Here is a 23286-nt window from a genome sequence, read left to right on the forward strand (position 1 = left end):
AAGGACATGAAAACAGGACAAAAGCAATTTTATATTGATTCCTCCCCCTCCTTCATCAGAGTGGGGTATAATCAATAAGTTCTACATGGAATAATTGAGAAAATAGTGAAAAATCACAAAAGGAAAGCTCATATCATACTTACTCCTTGCAATGTTAATATTTAAAGCAGACTGCACACAAAATGGAACTTTACTGGGACAGCTGGTAGGATTTTGTAAGGCAGTCAGCCCTTCTGCCTCACAGCTCTTGGATCAGTTCTGGACTCTGTGTGGAGTTTGCATGTCTTCCTAGCATTTTGGTCATCTGTTTCCCTCCCGTTTGCCAGTACCACACAGACAGAAACACAACCGAACAAGAGGGGGTGGAATGATTTCCTGTCTCCTGCGGCCATTCTGATGAAATTCTGACTGCGTGAGCAAGTAAGGACCAGGCCTACAGGCTGTAGTAGGCCTCTGCTTTGGGTGTATACGGGGAAATTGTCGTATCCGCTTAGAAACCCAACACTCTTTTATCAGGCCGCTGGGGGGATATGTGCACAAACTGAAGAGTGACATGATGGATCTTTCTTCTCCTGTCATGATGTCCTGGCCGCCACAAGCATGTGAAAGAGCTAAATGTGTCCCTTAGGTCTGCAGGAGGCAGATGAGAGGATCTGGCCACCAGCAGGCCAGGGGAACGCTTTGACTCCTTGTGTTAATATATTTCAGGGATTAAGAAAGCCCATGCCAGTCCTTCAAAAACACAAAAGATACGACACCTGCACTTTTCCTACAAAGGCATTATTTAATACAAGGCTGGAGAACGCAATGGAACAAACAATTCCATCAATCCACGCCAACAACTTCAGGTTAAAAGCCAGCAGGCCACATTTTCAGCAGTCTTTTATCTTTCTCATCAGAGACGTGTAGGACCAATTCATTTTTCTCCCTTGCCCCCTCTGGAATTCTGACTATTCACAGCACAATAACAAAATGAACAGTTTAAAGGCCGGTACAGCAGCTATGTTCCTCCTATCGGTGTCAGCGGGACATTGTTGGCACTGGGATAAATTTCAGCATGATTTACAGTAGAAAAAAGAACCAGCTTTAAAATTTAAAATCAAGTTGGATTGCTGCACCAACCCTTGTTCTGGGAGAAAATGGATGATTCTATTTCTTAGAAAACTGGGTGAGGGACCTAATGTCACATAAAATATTGCTGTGTACAAATACACTTGCATTTAGCAACAATAAACGAAAGCTCACTTTGGTCACATAAGAAATGCCATACTGATCTGATAAAAGCAGTGAAAAATAGCTATCACAAAATACAATTATCCTTACTGCTGTGTTTTGTCCTTTTTCCCCATAATGGGCTTATCTTGTTCACTGAGTGGAAAGCAAAGATTCTCAATAGGATCTTCTATTAATAAAACACCAAATCACAGGCATGACATGGGTTTATCACAGCCAACTAACATAACTGCACACAGAGGAACAGTACATCAAGCAACTGAAATGTAAAATTGTTTCAAACATTGTTTTTAATTATTTCTCATTTTCCTTATTCTTAGGCTGTCAGGCTGAGAAGTGGGGTAAGAACAGCCCTTTTCCATACAGAAAGGTTAAAAAAGAACAGATGATCAGATAAACAGCTAACATCTTTATGTCTAATAGCTATAATTACATATACCCTGGAATAATACGGATCATTTAGTATTGTTCTTGAAGAAATTACAGCAATTCTGAGGGAAATGCAGATCTGATATTGGTTTGTATTAGCCCTTCAGCACTGAATTCTAAAGCAGACATATTTGAAAGAGTGCCAAAGAGGTCCCTAAGGCTGAAGTCAATTTAAAATGAAAATAGTCACATAACAATTTTATTTTGGGGCTTATTGTCATGAATACTCAAATTCTCCATAGATGATTGGAGCTTTTAGGGAAAATCCAGTAGGAAAAGAAAACTGAACTAATTGTACACTCCATTTTTCTTACACAAGCTGGAGCTTTAAAGAAAAAGAACATGCATGAAAACAAATTCTATTTCTGAAAGTATCCTGACCGAATGGTGTTTTTTTTAACCAAAAAACAATGTAGCACACTGAGGGCAAACCATTTGGTGCTGCATGTACAGTAGGCACCGATGTGCAGAATATTATTGATAGCTCTGCCTATGGTTTCAGGTAGTGCGTATCTGCTGTAAGAAAATTGAACCACACTGCTCGGCTTCTCCACAGCCAAGGAACTAGGAAACCTAGTGCGTGAAGAGAGTTCAATTTTCTTCATCAACACACAAAACGCATTCTCCCACAAGCATTGCTATCACAGAAAATCTGCTTGGAGCTTAAATGTGCACTTTGTACTTTAAGATTTAAAAATGTTGTCCAAGGTCCTCAAGCCAGTATTGTACCAAACACGTATCGCTTTTGATATATATTTTTTTCCTTTTTGCAGAAATGACCTATTGGGTAGCATTTTAAAGGTGAGAATCAGTTGCAGAGAGGCTTCAACGCAACCCCTCAATTTATTTTGAAACACAGCTCTGCCAGAGAGCAGTTTATAAGCTGCAGCATGAATAGCCTTCGCAAGGGCAGAAAAACGAAAGTCAGAAATAAAGGTCTTGAGCCAAGACTGAGCAATTCTGATCTGATCCATATACACCATCAGAAATATCCTTGGGCATTAAAAACATGAACTAATGCTGATTTTTGTCAGACCTCTTTATTGATCTTACACACAAAATATACAGTAACTCAATGGCAAGATAGAAGAAAAGTGAGAAAGGTAAAATTCACACCTGGCTTTTTGAAAATGAGGCCTTACAATCCTTCTGGCTTCTGGGCTTTTTTAGGCAGGAGGTATCAGAAAAGATACCATAGGGATAACTGGATTGTGGGACCAAGCATTCAGACTGTAGCAACATTGCTCTCTGATCCTTTGATTTCGGCTCTTTACATCATCGAGAAGCAGAATGCACTGAACATTAAATTGTTCACCCACTGACAGGGGACGAGAGCGGGGTTAGGCAGTCACGAGGCAGGTTAGTTGAACCTGCCGCTGAGCTGCTAGTGCAGCTGCAATCCTGTTAAGTTGAGATGAGCCATGGGTTCAGCTATTGGGTTGGTCTGTGCTCTTGGCTGAGGAGCTAATGATGTAAAGCTACCGTCTGTGGAGGTGTTACTGCACGTCTCGAAGTCCCAATCCTCCTGAAACAAAAAATGTCACGGATGTCGGAAACGGCAAGCTGTGGAAAGACCAGGAGAGCAGTAAAGACCCTATGCATAGTGGCAAAAAGGGGCAACACGAGGGTTAGCCCAGGCTCAGGGGCTCAGACGATGTCAGAACAGAAACCTATGCCCTCAGGCCACGGACAGGAGCGACCTGGTGCTAAGCGGGTCTCAGGACATCCGAACCTCAGTGCTGAGCCAAGAGCAGAGCAGAGACAGGAAGTAAATAGGTTACGCAACAAGACACACCGGAAAGACATGAACAATCACAGGGAACTACTGTAGGAACAGGACAGAAGAGCAGCGCCCTTTAGGTGTACTGGGCGTGACAGAAAAGGGCCACAGAACTTGGCAGCAAAAGCAAAGCCCGTCCCGAGACAGAGACGGAGAGCGGGAGTTTTGGGTTTGTGAAGGGCTAGTGCATAAAAACCCAAGACAATAAGGAAAACAAGCCAATAACAAGAAAAAAGGAAAACTTAACAGCATAAGATAAGAGAAAAAAGTTTTGCAGGCTGTAGGAGACTGAATTATTTATGAAGCCGTGCTCTTGGTGTTCCTTTAACTGAACATAAAAGGTCTAAGGTTAGAAAGTAGTAAACAATAATCAAACCCCCAGGTGAATTCTGCGACTGAGCTGACAACCAAGACTTCTTCTGTTTTCAGATGTCGCTCTACAGAAGCAGACTGGACAAAAAGCACACAAGCCCTCACACATGTGGACCACAGCTCCTGGTCCACAGTGCGTGTGCAGATTGACGGAGTGTGCGTTGGAACAGAGCCACTACCTTTCTGCACAGAGAGAGAAGAGAAAGAGAGAGTCTTTATTATCCCCGGGGGGGCAAGTTGTGTTACAGCAGCAGTGTTGGTGTACAGACGGACAGAAAACAAAAATGACAGGAACAACAATATACATACTAACATAGAAGTCAAGTGTTGAGTAACGATATGGCTACAGGTATGAATGAGAACTAAAATCTGTTGGTTTTGGAGCTGGGGAGTCGATATCTGTGTTCTGATGGGAGTAATTGGAAATTATTAAACAAGGGGTGTGAAGGATCGTCACTGATGGATTTTGCTTTACGCAAAACATGTGTATGATAGATGGAGGAGAGGTCAGGAAGATCAACACTAAAGACCTTCTGGCATATTTTCACCAGGCTGCCCAGTTTGTTCTTGCCTCTCAGATTCAGGTGGCCAAAAGATCAGGGTAAAAGAATGGATTCAAGGAAGGACCAGTAGAACAAAATCAACAATGAATCATCGACCTTAAAATGCTTAAGACAAAAAGCCGCCGTTGTCCTGGTCTTGAGGATCACAGTGCTTGGTTGGCATTATTCGCACATCATCCAACACAGGGCTTCGTTGAGATTGCTCGGAGGCTGTGAATGACCCCTGGGGTCATTCTGACTGAGCCCCGTGAAAACGGTTTGCGGCGATGGGGTCGACCCCCCAGCAATGGAATACCGCAGCTCTTCCAGTGCCGCTGTGTTTGATTTCAAAAGTACAATTTCACATCTTGAAAGTTCAGTGGAAGAGAAATGAGTGCCTGACAGAATCCATTGAGTTGTACTGTAAGAACAGATCTGTAAGAACCAACCCGCCCCTCTCCTCCCCACCTCGGCTCTTATTCCCTCCACTGATTCCCAAATGGAAACTCAATCTCGTTCCATCAGGGGGGATAGAAATGTCCAGGGAGACTCCTGTGTGTGCGCATTAAACAAAGTAATGGTAAGTAAAGCCAGTGAGTTAAGAAAGATTTTTCATTTTGGAAGTCTGTGGTTCGAGAGATTTTGATGAAAACCAGTTCTTGTGATTTATGTTCACGGTCACGGACAAACTCCTGCTCTCCATTTTTTTGTGGCCCAAGGTTAAATGATCCTTTAAAAAATAAAAAAGGCATTCATTACTTTCGAAAGGTAACAGCGATTTTCATAGGTTTACACACTTTACGACTAGTTTGGATGTATCACTTTATTACACACTACTACTGTTTGAAAAAGAGCTTGTCTAGAAATAATGTTATAGTGGACAAACTCCTGCTCTCCATTTTTTTGTGGCCCAAGGTTAAATGATCCTTTAAAAAATAAAAAAGGCATTCATTACTTTCGAAAGGTAACAGCGATTTTCATAGGTTTACACACTTTACGACTAGTTTGGATATATCACTTTATTACACACTACTACTGTTTGAAAAAGAGCTTGTCTAGAAATAATGTTATAGTGGAAGTGCTGCTCACAATTCCTACTGTAATATATTTGGAAAAACTGTATAAACATAACAATCATCATATAATATATGTTAAAAAGGCAATATCACTCTCTGGATTCAACTAGTAGTAATTCAACACAGCAGTTTTAAAATTCAATCGGTTTTTAAAAAGAAATTCAAAGACGTCCATCACAGATCCCTGCTCATAGTTTTCTTTTTATTTCATTAGGGTGCAAATATTCTGTATCAGCCCTTTTTGCAACTGTATTAAAACATACTAACTTTCCCATTCGGGAAGACTATTAAAATCCACCACTGCAGAGCACGCTGGATGTTTGTGCTGTTGTGCAACACACAGAAAGGAAGTAGATTATTCTAGCAGACGCGTTCACATACACAAGAAAGATAAGCTAAAAAAAAAAAGCTGATCTTCCAATTTAAACTTTTTTAGCAAATGTGCTGAGCTGACTTTCAGGTATGAGCACTTAAAGTTCTGTGTTGCACATTGTGCTTCCAAAAGAATACCCTCCTCTTCAGATTTCTGTTTCAAATGCCCTCATATTTAATTAGCTTTCTCCCTTGCATTTCTTCTTCTTATTATCGATAATGATATTTCGTTCCTGTTCAGTTCATTCTCTCTCACCGCAAAAATTGGTCAGCTTATTTCAATGTTGTCCTCAGGCTATAGTTTGAAGTATTAAAATACCAATCAGGGAAAGAGGTGGAAGTTCGCTTTGAACTTATTCTCATTTTAATGCAAAGCGCATGGTAATTTCATCACTGCGGAGGAAGACCTGTGCTCAAGCAGCCTTTCTGCTTTTTATTCAAGAGCTGGGAGAGCAGCAGGGAGGTGTGTCACCTGCTGGAGTGCTTGAGAGACAAGACCATCCAAATTCCTTCACTCTTCCTTCATTCAGTGAAACAGGAAAGAGGAATGATTTAAACAGATGTTCTAGTGATCTGACTATGTTGCATTCTTGAAAGAAATCACTTTGAAAACTCCACACTGGCTTCCTGATACATTTTGTAAAAATGTCTACATGTTGTTGTTGACATTTAAAGCTTGGAAGACTTACTAAATTTGGACTTTTCAGAGACCATTACTTTCCACATTTGACAGAAGTGACTAAATTGCGAGCCTACATGACATTTTTCACACAAAATAAAGGAAAAACATATAGTTGTGGCCCACTTAACCCACCTGGCTGTTAAGCACCAAACAACGACCGTTTGCAATTGACAAATTCTTTGCATTGGTGTTACAGACATGCAAACAAGAGACTTGTGGGACGTATGAAGTCTTTCCTGTCTTTTGGTGGGAGTCAGTAATAGGTGTGTTGCACAGAAGCAAACATCATGCTAGTGTTCGGCTGTGCTCTTTGAAAACAGGCAGACAGAGGATGAACAGCTTGTGCTTGTTGTTTTTTAAAGGCTGTGGCATGTTTATGAAAACGATCCCCTTCCTGTATTCATTTACTCATTTAGGTTCCGCGATCACTTTCATTCCTAGGTCGTCGTTTCATTATGGCTGTAAAAGCAATCAAATTATCAAAAGGTTTCCAATTACTTCTGCCATTTATTCTTCAATAAAGAATCTGGCCCCTGCACTGATGTTTTGGCAAATGATTTTGTCTTGGCAAACCTTCTAGGTATTTATTTTATATCCAGTTATTTCTTTAAAACATCAGTGGTCTTGGAATAAAGACGCAGAAATGGAGGGCATGAAGCTTCTAAACTGAAGGGGACTAATCTGTCACACTGTAGCGCAGAGGAAGATCAGGCAATTGAAATATCGAAGTAAAGAGCTCTCACTGCAGCTCTCTGACACAAAGCAAATGGGACCTGTATAAATCCAAGTGATTTACAATAAAATACACACTGTGGACGAGATGGCTGTCACTCTGCAATCAGACTAAAATGCTGATAAGGGCAGGGCTTCGGTGACAATTTGAACTTGGACCGTGAAGCACCAAGATTATCCACAACAGATATTTCAGTTTCATTTATCTACCATTTCCCTGGAAAGGATCAGGACTTTCAGATTAAACAATGACAGAAAAGTTTTATTTCTTTAACTGACTGCTGAGAGATCTTCTTTGCTCATCTCAAGATTAATCTGCTCCCAGCTGAACTTCTCTTAAGCAACTAAAAGACTACTCTTTCAGGGTCCACTGCTCTCCTCCCCAGTCATCTTTAATGGACTTTTCTGGTTCTCTTTTCAATATAAATTTACTTGCAGCCACCTCCTACCTTAATTTTCAATTTAGCATGTCAGCTCTTATGGAAATGTAGGTTCACATCCAACTCACGTACAGAGACATCTCTTTTTGTGGGCTACCTATCGACAGGTTTAGTTCTTTTACTGAATGATCACATACTCCGTTACGGCCACCATCATCCAAACTAGTGTGCCAGTTTGCTTCTCCTTTCTCCAGATCTTAATTTCTTTCATGAGGAATGAGAGCAGCCGAAGTTTGTGTGTTGGTAGAAATGACTGAATTTAGAGAGAACTCTGGCTTGGCTGAGGGCCAACCTGCAGGTGATAGGACAGGGAGGCTGGGACCCCCATGCTTGATGAAAAAGTGACTAAGGGGGCAGCTGCAAAGGTGGAGATGGGGTCTAGGAGGGAGGCGAATACGAGTGAGGGAGAGAAGAAGGTGATGTCTGGTATGCTGCATATGTGAACTGAGGTGATTGCGTCCGGATTAGGCGTAAGTTGCGCCAGGTGGGCTGAATGAGTTCCGCTGTCTTCATCCCTCCCGAGCATTCGCTTTCTTGCTCACTAGAGTTTCAACGCACTTTGTGAGGTTTATGTCTGAATGAACACTCACCAGCAGAACTCTAACATGCTTTAAAAAAGTATGTGAACTGCCGAGCCCATGCAGCAGGTGTGCTCAGCAGGGCCAGAGTGTTAAGTGTGAATATGGGGTAACCTCCTGAGAACATTTTGAGGCTGCGAGTGGACAAAGCGTGCAGGAAAAGCAGCTGTTCAGAAAGACAGTGACTCCTGCGCTTTGAGGCTGCTTGCGGGCTCAGTGTAATTTAGACACAGAGACGCACGGCCGCAATTTGTGGGATACCAGGCCTCTGCACAATACAGCTGCAGCAGAAGTAAAACACTCACACACTGCTCCTCTGTGCATGCTGCACAATCAACCAAAGTAGCCTTTTCAGCACCAAGCTCCTCATGATTGAATTGGTCATTATTTTGGAGTGGACTCAAGAGCCCAAAGTGCAGGATCTGTCAACAGACTGCACAAGAGAAAGTGGATTCGCTCATCTGGATACATCTGCACTGTCCCCCAGCTTGTCTTCAAAGGTTTCTACTTCACAGAACCTCTTGCGATGATCCAGGAGGAAATGTACTATCAAACAGACTGGGTAATTTGGCAAGGCAGAATGCAACTATCTTTAATTTGCCTTAGCCTCCAGCAACAGCCTCCAAAGACAATTCTGGGATGATTCTGCCAGGCACCAAAGACACGGGATTGCTATTCAGTCAGGATGAATAAAAAAATCTCTGCAATTCACTTCGAATCCAGATGTCTTCAATCTTTGGCACTAACAGGAACCTTATAAACAAGGACAGGAGGTGAACTGATTCATACCAATTGAGATTGGGGAAGGTCTGTGTGTCTGTGCGGGGGTTGTCTGACCTTATAGAAAAAATAAGCAGCTTTTTTTTCTAAATGTGTGAACCTGACATAAGATAAACAGAAGCAAAAATCCCAAGAAAGCTAAGACGCTTTGTGTTTTGTTAGATGGTGACTTTAAGGCCATAAATCATGAGTCTAAAATCGAATGCAATACCCAGAGTGACTGTCTGTCCTATTCCTGAATTAGGGGGCTAATCAGGCAGCTCGAGAGCTTCTCTTCCCATTTCGGAGACTGTGCTCAATTGCGCTGTGGTTTCCTCAGCTCTGTGCCGTGGCCTTTGCCAGCTCCCCATGGGAAAAAGATAAAAAAATATAACCCTATGGATCTTCTCACTTTTTCCCTGCTCACAGCACAAGTTTCTGCTGACTGCATAGTTCAACTGCAGTTCCGTGACCCAGTGGGTAAATGTGCCCAAGTAGTTTTTTCCCTGTTTGTGCCTAAAGACAGTGGTATTTCAGGCATTAAAACACCATGTCTCGAAGATCTGAGCAGGCCAACAAACAAGTGACCTTTATGCTTACAAAAGTAAACATTATGCCGTGACAATGATATCTAAATTCATTCATGGCAGAACATTAGACCTGATAACCTTTCCTGTATCACAGGACCTGGGCAGCTATTGCAGACTGTTTGGTATTCCAACCAAGATTTTAATTAAAGCAATCAGAACTCTAAAATTACATTCTCTTATTTTCTGTATCCAGAAACGATCCATTCATTACAGCTGGATGGCCTAAATCATTCCGTGAAAATTGACTTTCACAGAAAAGCCTTTAAAATATTTTTTTTTTCTTCCAATTTTGTACACTCACAACGGTGCCACACGCACACACACAAAATCTCATTTAATGGCATTCTCCTAATCAACGCAGCACTTAGTCAAAATGTCATTTTGAGCAAATTGGGTATTTCTCTTCTTTTTCATTTTCATCCCAATTCCCCCATCATCCGCAGTGATTTTTAGCATTAGAAAGAAAGCGTTTGGACTTGTTTCAGAATTTAGGCTTCCTCCATCAACCTCTACATTTAACACGAAGAAGATATTTTACAGAAGGAGCTGGTCCCTTTTAGTCTCATTTACGCACTGCAGGAGTTTCGAAAACCCCCAACCCTGTAATCACTGTCCTCTCTGTCAGTCACACTGTAATCTGGCTGCCCCCCACCCAGGCTTAACTGCAACACTGCAGCACCAGTCTGATCTGCTGATAAAACTCGCTGCAGGACTGTGCACGTTCCAGCTCACGTTAAAATGCAACCCATTTTTTTTAAGGCTTCAACCTTATTTATTGCACTTATGAGAAACGAACAAAAGAAAAATCAGACACCGGAGGTGTCGTGCAGTTGGTCTGCTTCCCAACTTCCTTTTGCGTATGTGCATCAATTAAACCTGGTTTTGTTTCCAAAGCCTTTACTTCCCATTATACTCAACCTGCCGCCCAAGTGAGATGAATATCTGCCTCAGTTTCCTCTTTTGCTTTGTTTCATTGGATTTACTTTGCCCCTTAACAAGGCAATAAAGCTTAATGACTTTTTCTCATACAAACAACAAAAAACGCTTCTGGGATTGTGTTCGATTTGATTACAATTTCATTCCGTCCGTCCAACTTTCATTCAGAGGAACTGCTATCTGAAAGTGGAGATACAAATTAAGAGGGAGATGTGAGAAGGGGAGTTGGGAATCTACTGAGAAGCTCTAGCTGCAAAATATCACAAATCAAAAATAAAAACCTGTGTCAGGTGCACAGCAGCCATTCTTTGGTCTTCTGAATTGTTTTTAGTCTTTCATGGCAGTGTCCATATTTAACCCAAATCTATTAATGGAATTTTACTCCCCGTCAATGAGCAGCTGACAGAGGCGCATGGCAGAATCCAGGGTGATTCCTGAATCCCACCAACCCCCTCCTGTTTTTGTGATTCATTCTTTTTTTTCACACTTTGATCCATTTTAGGAGCTTTATGTTTTAAAATCTTATACAGCTGCTGGGTATTCTGGAAGGCAGGAATATATGCCTGAATGTATTGAGCATTTGGAAGTAGCCTGGGAACAATTTCCTAGCCTCTGAGCCATTAGGACTTCGGGTAGTTTAAATATCACTGTCAGGGACAAGAACATTTTTTTAATTTGAGTGATACAAATTGACAGAGTAGAGAAGACAGAAAAATTGGACCTTTAAATCTTGCAGCCGATATCACTCTCTTCAATATGTTAAACGTATCAATAAGATCTACATAAGCATTATGAAGTCTATTAAAGAAGATGACTTTCCTGAGAACTGGCATTGTGCTGGACTGCTAGGACTGCAATATAGTTTATACTTATGAAAGACTTCCTGAAAAGCAAAACACAACTTGCTGAAATTGGGCTAATATTCCACTGTATCAAGATTGTTTATTTATATTAAGAGACATTCCATACAAATATCTCAACGTACTGTAGAATGCGACAGCTTTTGTTATACTTTTTGTCCCTTAACCAAAACACACATACTGTACTGTAGAAAATTGTATTAAGAGGAAATAACTTTTCAAGTTTATCAAGACAGAACATATCAAATTCTTTGCAAAGAAGAGCACAGAGCTCTTAAATCCAAATAAAATCTCTTGTAGTTTCTCATCTTGTTTCTGGTTTTGAAAGCACTTTTGCCGTGATTTGTAGTGATGTCTTATCTCAGGAAAATAGTATTTATTGCAGGATGCTTGAAATTGATTTTCCTCTGTGCTGTGGATTGAGAAAACATAGTGGTGAATATGCTGCACGGAAAGTGTCTATTATATTGTTACTATGTTTAGAGATAATTGCTCATACTGTTCTATACAGTACATTCAACTAATACTGTTTAGCAGTCTACTTTTACATGTTAGACATGCAATGCTGTGTGAAAGTGTTACGTATTTTCCACTCTTTTCTATGGAAACATAATTCTATGAAATCTTCAACAGAAAATTAAGCCACTGTATTTTAAGATAACAGGTATTACAAATTGATCTGTATTCTGTTGTACAAAAAGCGGCTTTGTAGTGTTATGGAAATGTAGAGGACAAAAAATTGTGTTAACATAAGAGCTGGCAATAAGTCATCACATGTCAATGTGATGGATAAACTACTACACTTCATACTGCCAAATCACAAAGGGTTACTTTCTAAGAGTTTCTAAGAAAACTTCACAAGTTTTTAAAGATTCTAGTTCATGCTAAATAGAGATTGTTAAATGACAACCCTGGGTTCTTCTTTCCCCAAGCTAATATATGTTCATTTGTCAGAGTTATGATAGAAGGAAACACTGGTAGAGGTTTGAAGATGCTCATATATATAATGATTCCTGAATGTGTCTAAGACTTCTCAACAGCAGTGCATATTAAAGAGGAGGAGAATAAGCTGTATGCCAAGAAGCCTTTTCCTCAAAATGACTCTTTTGGCTGAGAACTGATATCCAGCTCACAAATTAGATACAGACAGAGGCAGTCACACAGGTTGGAAACAGAAAATGGAGAAATCCGCTTATAACCTCTGCTTTTATCAATAAATGGATAAAAATTTCAGAATGTCAGCCATCGCTAAGTGTGCAGGAATTGCTCCAACGCAGAGAGGCAGCACCTCTGGATAAGAAAGTACCGCGCAAGAAGAATTGTGCTGCCAGGCAACGAGGCACCAGCCAGAGAGGGCCAAGATCTAACACAACTTCATAAGATTTTATAATCAGCCTTCTGTCTGGGGGAAGGAGCACTCATCTCTACTCTGACAAGCTCATCCTTCATTCCTATAATACAGCTCTGTCCCTAAGCTGAATTCTGCAACCCGGACAACACGCTGCGCCTTCGGGATAATGCAGACGCTTCATGAGCTTGGCTTGCAGCTGAACAGGCTCCAGCAGAACCGCAGTCCAGGAAACAGCATCTGTGATAACTTACAATGCGTGTCAGAGGGACATCCCCCCTTGTACACAGGGGGTTAAGGTCAAAGGTGCTCTTGCAGACCATGGTTCATGACTAGGTAAAGCTCCAGTGGCAGAAATAATAAACGCATCAGCCCCATTTTAAACTAGCGGAGTGTGCAAGGGGACAAAAGGTTGTGCAGCCAACCATCCTGGGTCAGCTTTCCAGTCAACCCTGCCCTTGAGAAATTTAAGAGCACAAGGAGTTCCGGCAAATCAATCCAAAACTCAAGGGAGAGTTTAAATCTCCGAAACCCTAAACACTGAACAGGGCTCAGCCTCTTAAACCCCATGGAACAAGGTAAAGTCATTGTGGAAGATTCACTCTGCTACTGTAGGTCTACAGAGTACCCTACTCTCTGAAAACTGGGGCCTTGCCAGAGCCTTGCAATGCCCAGAATCTTTCAGCCTTGCCAGTGCCCCACTGTAATTCACCTCAAGCGGACTACTACCCACCACTCTATCTGCACAAAATAATGCGCTCCATAAAATAATACTCCATAAAAATGCATGTGCTTTCAACTACAATTGAATGGAAACGGCGATAGTTTCATCTTTATGACAAAATGCAAATCTATTCCCCTTCAGTTCTCCTAAGTTTAACTACAGCACATCATTAAACTGTCTCATTTAAATTAGGGGACATGTTTCCCTGTGAAGCAAATGATATAATGAAACGCCTTCATCTATCATCATATATTCTCATGGGTTATTGATGAGCATTTCAGCAGCTTTGAAAATGAACCTAGAAAGCCAAGCGTAGCATGCATATGCTGTAAATCTGCAAAAGCTACTGTACAACTGGGTGTGTGGCCCTTATTTAGACAGGCAAGCAACAGGAGCTTAGAGCTAAAAGATGGCAAAGGGGTTTTAACTAAAGGTGTTTACTGATGAACAATAATCCAAAGATAGATGGCGAAGGAGCGCATGTGTAAGGTCGTTATTTTTTATTTTCTTATTTACCCTGTCTGAGTTTGGAATCGCTAACTGTTAGTCAGTACAGAGACTGCAGACTCCCTCAGTCCCTGCAGCAGAGCCTACTTTAACAGCACTTGCATTGCAAACGTGTCCACCTCGTTACCACTCCTCATCTCACAGCAGTCACTGCTGTGTGGCAAGCTAAGGATGTTGTAATTGGCTCACCAGACCGCCGTGGCAGCTTTCCAATAGGGCACAGACGCGCCACGAATCCCGGTCGCAGCTGGTTAAGAACAGCACAGACTCAATCTCAAACTGGGGGACATGTGAGCGAAGGGGCTCAGAAAGTTACAGGGAAACGCAATTCCAGGTGAGGACAAAAGTGATTGACAGTTGCTCACTCCTTGCATGAACATCTTAGAACATACTGAACGGCGAGCCAAAGTGGAAGCTATTCGGTATTTCGTAATTAACTATGCTGCATCACGGCCCCTCTTTTCAAGACTAAAGAGGTTTAGTTCCTTCAGTCTGTCGGTGTAGTAAGAGACTTTGTGTGATGTTATGCCTTCAGTCCACTGGTCACCAAGACAGGTGGGAAGACAGACAGAAGCTGTGCATTGCAGATGCTGTCAACCAATGATAGCAGATCATGTTCCCCTTGTTTTAACTAACAGTGGTTCAAAGCAGTAACAGAGCTGGGATGCAATCAAAGCTGGCAGACCCCACAGACCTTCTGGGAGCAGGACCATAAACAATGCTTTTGATGTACAGTACTTCACATCGGGTCCAGCTCAATTTTTTGGACAGTAGGAAACAGGTATTTTTGTGTGTGTCCACAGTTGAATGCTGGTATTTTCTGCCTTAAAGAACATAATTATAATTCCTTACACTTATATAGCACTTTTCGGGACACTGCAGTCAAAGAGCTTTACAGGTGTTGGGGTCTCCTCTCCACCACCACCAGTGGGCACCAGTACACTCCCCACACTCCAGCTATCAGTGGGGAGGAGAGCAGAGTGATGAAGCCAGTTCATAGATGGGGATTATTAGGAGGTCATGATTAGTAAAGGCCAGGGGGAAATGTTGGCCAGGACACTGAAGTTTACACCCCTATTCTTTTAGAGAAACACCCTGGGATTTTTAATGACCATGGAGAGTCAGAACCTCAGATTTATGTCTCATCTGAAGAACGGTGCCATTTTACAGTATAGTGTATAGGCTAGTGCAGAGTTTCCCATTTTGTGACCCCAGATTCTTCTGAGCTTCCTTTCTCAATTACTTTTTGAACCTTTAATTAAATTAATAGTTTGCTTAAGCATATCATTTCAATTGAACCATCCAACAGCTGGAGATCTCAATCTGCTCATTAAGCTGCTTTAATTAACTTGAAATTTGCAACTTTTCAGAAGCTGAAAAAGACTAAAAAACGGGTAATTAAACAAAAAGCTACTGAATCCATCAAAATAACTCAGCTGGAATGAAATCCAGTTCTGAGCATAAGAAGTCATGAGCTAGAAGTTACTTTTTTTTACATATAAACTATTTTGTTATTAAATTACCTGCCTCCAGCACTACACTGATTCCACCACTCAATGCAGTGACAGCATTTTATAGAGCTGATTTAAATTTAAATGTCATGAAATTTATACAGTGGGCTATGGATATGAAGTCTGAAATGATTTCATTCAGAACAGGAAAAGGGATTGTCCAGGTAAAATAAACCCTTATTTTCTCTTATTTCTGTTCTGCTCCAAAGTTCTTTTCTTCCTGTCTTTGCATCACTGAAAAATATAGTGCCTCTGCTTCCAGAGCCTCTGCTTTGCAGTAACAGAGGCTGTACGTGTTTTTATAAACGTGGGACTCTGTGGTATGCCATGATTTTCATCTTTAGGAGTATTATTCATGCATTTTAATAACCAGTAGAAATAAATTACACTCCACTGTGACTCAAAGCAATGGGCAAATACTCATGACCCTACCGCTAAAATAATAATCTGAATAAAACAGCAATAAAACTTAAAGAAACAGCCCACTTATATTCCCTGGAAGGGAGAATTACTATGCCTGATATTCACTATTTTCAAGTAGGTGTCGCTTCATCACTTATTGCGATGCAACATAAGGTCAGCCCTTCAAAAGATGTGAAAACCATTTTGCTTTGAGTACAATAGAAACCTGTCTTTTTAAAATTTCTCTGCACACTGTAACAGCACAGATCCTTCCTCTCCGAAACGCTGCATACCGGATGAGTCTGTCAGAAACCCTCATGGTTTTATTAGATGACTCGTGCATTTTTCATTGGTTCAACAGACAAATGTCTGCACTGCATGTGCCTGTATTTCTGCTCCAGTGAAACAAAAGAAAACCACGCATAGTAACCATGCCCTCTAAATTCATGTCTTTTTTATCTTCTTACTTTACTCCTTTGTTCATTCCAGCTATATTCCATATAGCTCTTAGGATTCTTTCAATCCTTAGATCTTATATTCTCCCCTAGAAATCTTAAGTCACAGACAAGTGCAAGAAAAATAGGTGAGGCCCTACTCTAAACGTTTTATTAATGCAACAACTTAACAGCCTAGGAACTGTTTCTCCTTCAGAGTAATATCAGTGTGAAATCTTTGAAATCTTCCTGTTTGCATACTAAAGATATGAAACAGCCACCCAGTGTTACCTTACCAGAGAGGGAAGTGAGTGTTTTTGCTGATTTCGGAGTGGAGGGAGACAGCCCAGATACTGCATGCCCTCGGTCTTTTCCAGATTATCCCCTGCCCTTCTCCTTTCCAAGTTCCCCCTCATCTAAAATGGCTCAGCTTCCTCAAGGGGGCTCTATGCCGGTGGAAAACAAAGACAATACAAATATTTTGCAGTGATTTTTTTTTCCTATTTCTCTGTGAAACACAACACAAACTGGTTCCTGTGCAGCAGTAGCTCGTGAGAGGCCAAAAGGAGGGTGAACTCAGCAGTCTGCATTACACTGCTGTCACAAAGCACCTGCTCAAATGACATCAACAACACCTGGCATGGAAGAGGCACAGAAGGCTTCTTCCAGAAAAGCTATATCCTCATCAATCCCCACGATCGCTTTGTCTCTCCAGATCCAGCACACACCTGGAGCGAAACAGTGTTGCTTCACAGCAATCGTGACACATCTACCGCTTCTGTGAAGCACAACACAGCCTCCTTCTGTCAAACAAAGCAGAAAGAGACCACATTTTAAAACTTTAATCAAGGAAGGCTATTTTTAAAGAAAAGTAAAAATAAAAATGGTCAATCAATTTAACAGCCAAATCAGTGTCTTATAATATTCTTCCTGTCCTGGCTGAACTTTAATTGTCATTTTCTTTTGCAATTTAGGTACTTTATGGTGGTGATGCTTTTCGTTTTGAACAGATGGCTTGAAATACCAAAAGGACAACCTCCATTAAATGCATGGAGGACTTTTAACGACCATATTCCTGGGCTTGCAAAAAGAAGGAGCTCAGTGCCTTTATATTCAGGATAATCAGACATTGGACATTAGAAAAGACTTTCAACAAGTCGTTTATTGCTAGTTAATCAAATCAAGGCCATTCTGTTGGGGTCCTGCCAGGGATATTTCTGTGCAAGCTATAAACATTTTTATCTACATTCATCGCCGAGTCATAATGGCTTACTGAAGTGCCATAAAATGAAGAACTAATTGCAAAAATGGTTTCGTTATCTGTGGTGCAAATCCACTCTATCATAATGCGTTGTTACATGTATTCAGAATTTAAAGCCGTTGGCTTGCACATTTTTACATATGACTTTTAACCATGAAACTTGGCCATTCTGCCAGGTCAGCAATTATTAGAATTACCTGCACAGTGATGTAAGATACATGCCAGCTGCACTGCAGGTCCAAAAGGCAAACCGCTGACTGGCTAAAGTGATTATTAGAGTTAAATTAGGCCATCATACTCCAGTGTTATAGCTGGAGTATGACTATATCAACATTCCAGCTCAATCCTATAATATAACTTGTGTGTCCACACCATGCCTCCTTCATTCTGCTTGGGAGCTCCTACATGGAACAATGTACTGAACAAATCTACAGTATATTTTACAATTCTGTATAGAAAGCAGTTTTTAGCTAAGAAACCTTGGAGAACATGCACAGGCCTATTTACTGTACTTGAACATCTTATTAGAGCTCTGGAACCATATTCCTGAATGGTTAGCGAAGACAAATTGAGTTGTAAAACAGAGATATAAGCAATTAAAAGAACTTCATCCAAAGTTTCATTGCACTGTAAGCATCATAGTGTTTATGGCTTTATTATGCTGCTAGTATACAGAGAGGAGCATTTGAAATGAACAGATTATTATTTCTGCTCTGCCACGGTCTGAGAGAGAAAAGGCACGGCAAGAGTGTCCCCTGAAGATTGATAGGGTCCCTATGCCTGCAGAAAGTGGGGAGACAGCACACGACAACAGTTGTGCTGTGGTAAGAGAGAAATGCTCCTGTGTTACTGGGGACTGAGATTCACATCTCAACGCGCACTCCATTGGAAATCTCCATCCTCCAAAGCACACGCTGCCTGTTCAGACCATTGCTTCATGTTTAAATGAAGTCTTCCCACCAAAAACACGATGATTAAATTCCTCTCGCTGCCCCAGCTACACTCTGGTGCCTGAGCGCTTGGCGTTCAGGAGGGAATTACCCTCATCTGTCATCCTTCGATTTATGAGCTCATTTCATCCTGAAACATTAAGTGAAATCTCATATAGTGAGTGTTAAATTCACATTACATGTAAAAAGCTGGGGATACACTCCACGAGGTCTAGAAATCTCTTAACATAACTCATTTGCATCCTAACATTGTACTTAAGTATCACAATCATAACACTCCTAATTATTTAAGGAACTTGTTCTGTAAATACCCAGTCAATATGTCACTGTACCATGCAGGGGTTAAGAACAGAAATGTATAAACATAGACTTTGCATGACATGGGCAACGTGTGGATGAATAAAATAGAAAATCTGAAGGAAACAAGATGATATTCCACATCACAGCTCAATTTGAAATTCTTGGATCCAGTTTTCAATGAAGGAGACAGAGTGAGAAGTGAGTGAGGCGGAGATCTCTAGATGAAGATGGAGGGCAGGGAGGTGGACAGGGATGCAGCGCTGAAGAGCGAGGGGCAATGGGAAGAGCCTGCCTGGGAGGAGGGCAAACTGCCCTCATTTAGCGCAGAACAGGTATGTGCGTGCACATCTCACAAGCAGTGGTCTGGTGAGAGGGAGATGAGCACTGCTTTCTCTGGAGAGCAGGAAGGATCAGCCGTAGTAAAATTCAGCAAAGCTAGGCCTTGCTGCTCTCTGCTGTACTACTGAACAGCGGACATGACTGAGGACACAAGGGGAAGCTAAGCTTCCATCAGGAACAATCAGTTCATTTGGTGTGTATCTGAATTTTGACCTCCATGTGTTCGAGATACTGCTGTCCTCCAAGCAACACACCAGTCTAGTTTGCTCACTCTGGTAAGTGGACCATGCATCTGCTACTCTCCTGTCAACAATCTAATGGGCAGAGCTGAATTCTAACACACAGCATAAGGGTATGATTAAAGGGAAACTGATGAACCCCATCTTAGGCATTCATTGGAGGCTGTTATTGATTAATTATGAAACAGGCCAGTGGTGATTGGTATCATCAGTGAAATTCAAACATGCCCTGAATATGATTTTGAGCATGCTTGTGTTTTATGGGCATACCCCACTCAATCCACAGCTGGATTTATATTGGGGAAAAAAATACACAGCCTCTGTTCCAGTCCTTGGTGTGGTTAAGACGATGATTGTCACATTAAAACTATCGTCATGCCCAAAGGCTCCTACAATTTCCACCACATCATGTCGGAGCTCTAAACAATCACTGAAGGAGTAATCAATTATATGGCATCACTTCTGTTTTACTGAAATATATTGACATTTTTTTTAAATTAAACTGGACAGCACAAACACTGACTTAATAAGTAGATGAATGAATTGATACGCAACCATGCCTGACAGTATTATGAGATGACGGGTTGTCTGGAGTGACAGCTTTTTTAAAAAATGAACATCTGGTACAAGTGTATTTTTTTCTGCTAACACTTGTACACCGCACACCTTTTGTTCACATGTAGCAGGTGTTGGCAGGCTCTGAGCAGGTAAACAGAACAAAGCATGGAGACTTCTGATTTATGTGAAGCACTTGTATCTTTTCAGGAATAATCCTTCACATGCAAAAGGTAACCAGGATCAACACACTTAGAACATAGCTGGAGGTCCACTGGATAAGGTTGGGTAATTCTGGACAATCTAATAGATATAAAATAAAACTAGACATTTGTATAAACATGCCAGCAGCCTGCAAATGCACAACTGGCAACTCGGTAAAGCTCAGCAGGGGTGAGCCTGGTCAGTACCTGGATAGGAGACCTCCTGGGAAAAACTAAGTTCGCTGCTGGAACAGGTGTTTGGGGGGCCAGTTGGTGGCGCTCATCATGCGACTTCGTGGGACTTAATGCCTCAGTATAGTGACGGGGACACTATACTGTAAAAAGGCGCCGTCCTTCAGATGAGACGGACCTGCCTCACGGATCGGATTTGGTTTTCGGACTCTCTAGAGGCTCACTATTCTGTGAACTACCCATAGGTGGCAGATTCAGACCCTGTGTGCGGTTGGAGAGAAGGGTCGAGTGAGTGAATCTCCCGTGACTTAAATTCAAATCGTTGGGCAGTTCCGTGGTCAGAAGGAGGGCCGAGATCCGTAAACCAAATCCGATCCGCAAGGCAGGTCCGACAAAATCCGTTAACCAAGAGTCGAGTCCGATTCGTAAGGCGAGGTCCGTAGTCGGGGGGAAGGCGATACCCGACACAAACAGAGAGCAAGGGAGTTTTAGCTCAGGGGAGTAGAACTCAAAAGTGTAGCGTTACCAGGTCCTAGTAAGCCCGTAGAGGTGAGGCAGAAAGGTTTAAGTAGAGAAAAAGGGGAAAAGTGGTTGGATAATAGGGTAACTTCGGTAAACCGAGTGCGTGGTTGCGTGGAAACACTGACAATTGCGTCATCCAGGTGGGGCTGCACACTGGTGGTGGTGGAGGGGATCCCCATTACCTGTAAAGCGCTTTGAGTGCAGGTTTCCAGAAAAGCTCAATGTAAGGTGTTTATACTCTACAAAGGGAGAAAGTCATGAACAGATAAAAAGTGAACAACTGGGTGAAACTCTCAGATGACCAAACAGTCTGCTCCACAGCTGCAGAACCCGAATGGAAAACAGAGCAGAACTACCCACGCCCTTAAAACAGGCGGAGATCCACAGCCGGACCACAGCTCATAAAGGCACATCGCTTCCAGACACAGAATATTAATATCTGAACTTTCCCAAGGCAGCGTTTGATATTTCACTGCCACAAAAAAAAATTAGCTGCCCGATGATTAGCTGACGCTGTAGAACACGGCTGAACCCTCCAAGTCCCAAAACTTGCTTTCTAAAATGGGAACTGATGTTGAAATGGAGCTGCTCGTTTGAATGTTTGCTTAATTAACATTTTAGTTCACGTTGCACAGCTGTACTCACGCAACGTTAAAGGGCACCTAAAACATTCCTCTCCTATGAAATGCAAAGTGCTTACCTGGTAGTAGGCTTCTTGCATAATGCTCATTTTAGCTCAGACCCACCCACGTTAATGATTCTGCAGGTTGTGCTCCATGTCGGTGTTTTCCTTTTGTTTATCTCTTTACCTGGAAAATAATTTAAAAAAAGAAACAGTCCCAGACAGAACCTACCAGCCTTAAACTGCCTAGTGTTTAAATTTCTCTGTGGCCATTCGCTGTCGTGAGGTCTACTGTCTTGATCAACGTTGTTTTAAATGGTCAAGTTTCCCCTCAACTGCACACACAGTTGACAAGCTACAAAAATATATAAAACCAAAGCATTCTTTCCTTAATCGAAAATCATTTTAACAGCTTGCATGCTCCAGTATAAACTTTATAAAAGAAAACGATATTTCTTCTGTCATAATGGCTCACCAGCTTATAAACACACAATGAAGTGACTGAGGCTTGAGCGACTGCATCAGTAAACATGCTCACTCAGACATCAGGCTGAGCTGTGACCGGGAGCCCCCTAGTGGCCACACAGGTGAAGTGCTGCTGGGGAAGAGTAGGCCCTGGTCTCACAGGGGCCTCCCGCCTTTCCACAAAACAGTCAATCCTGTGACTCAGCAGGGGTCTGTATTCATGTGGCGGCACTAACGCTCCTGTAGGCGCCATGAGGTCCGCAGTTCGTCAAATGACAAATGGCTCTGACATGTGGGAACATCAGAGGAGCGTATCTGCTCCTGGTCCTCATTGTCCCCACATGGATGCAGGGGCTGTATCTGCAGAACTGAGCTCTAGAAAACTGACCACTCCAACTTGGGTGTGCATATTATACAACATCAGTGTGTCACGGAAAAGTCTTCTGACAGCGACGGCATGACACGCGATCGCTGGAATATTACCAAACCTCGACATCATGACACACAAGGGTAAACGAGTCCCTCTCTGTGCTGCAGAGAGCAGTAAAATGGAAATGATTCTTCTGCTGTGTGACTAACGCATCCACCTTGCGTCTGGGCAGAGGCAACACTGACAGTGACCTGTTTCTGGACTGAACGCATCTACACATCTACTGCTACATCTGTTCTCTTTCTTTTCCTGTTTACAACCGTTTATATTTATATTCATATGTGTGATACGATTTTTCTGTGTACTGTTCTGTTCTAGTTCTAGTTTGTTCTTTGTGTGTCCGGACAGTGAGAAACTCTTTTAGTGCACCCTCACTGTACTGATTGTATTGTATGTATTGTACTATTATTATTATTATTATTGTATAATTCGTTACACTGTGGCTGTGTTGTCTGTGTTAAGCTGCTGTTGCACTGCAATTTCCCTCACAGGATCAATAAAGTATCTATCTATCTAAGCTAGAGGGGGTCCGTGTTAAAACCTGCCAAGGAAGAATCTGAACTGAATATGAATAGTTAACTGAGCTGAAGTGTTTATTTTAATGGTTAGGGGAAAAAAATGATTAATTTTTGGACTCTGAAACTATTAGGGATACTGTTTAATGACAAACTATTAAACAAAATCCTTATCTTTCTTTGTCCTCCACTAGCCAAACATTCATGACTGGAAGCTGTTTGACTGTAATTAGTTAGAGATGTAGGTTTAATATTTCAAATTAGCTCATAACTTGTGTTTAATTATTTAGGGAAGTAAATGAATGTCTTCTAGATGCAACTGCTGTAATGGCCTGCTTTCACAGCAGCAGCCATGCTGGCTAAATGCCCTGTGCACTGCAACCACC

At 41.7% G+C, this 23286-nt stretch overlaps 1 long non-coding RNA gene across 1 annotated transcript; it reads right to left on the minus strand.

Moving 5' to 3' along the window:
- Positions 1 to 2557: 2557 nt before the first annotated feature.
- LOC148672165 (uncharacterized) lies at positions 2558 to 22044 on the minus strand. The gene is made up of 4 exons (XR_015935682.1): positions 21569 to 22044; positions 17036 to 17110; positions 16604 to 16753; positions 2558 to 3997 (listed from the first exon to the last, which is right to left on the minus strand). It is a non-coding gene; the product is annotated as an uncharacterized LOC148672165 (long non-coding RNA).
- Between the last annotated feature and the right edge of the window lie 1242 nt (positions 22045 to 23286).

The sequence above is a fragment of the Lepisosteus platostomus genome, chromosome 4 (assembly GCF_059453375.1).
Source record: "Lepisosteus platostomus isolate fLepPlt1 chromosome 4, fLepPlt1.hap1, whole genome shotgun sequence".
NCBI lineage: Eukaryota > Metazoa > Chordata > Actinopteri > Semionotiformes > Lepisosteidae > Lepisosteus > Lepisosteus platostomus.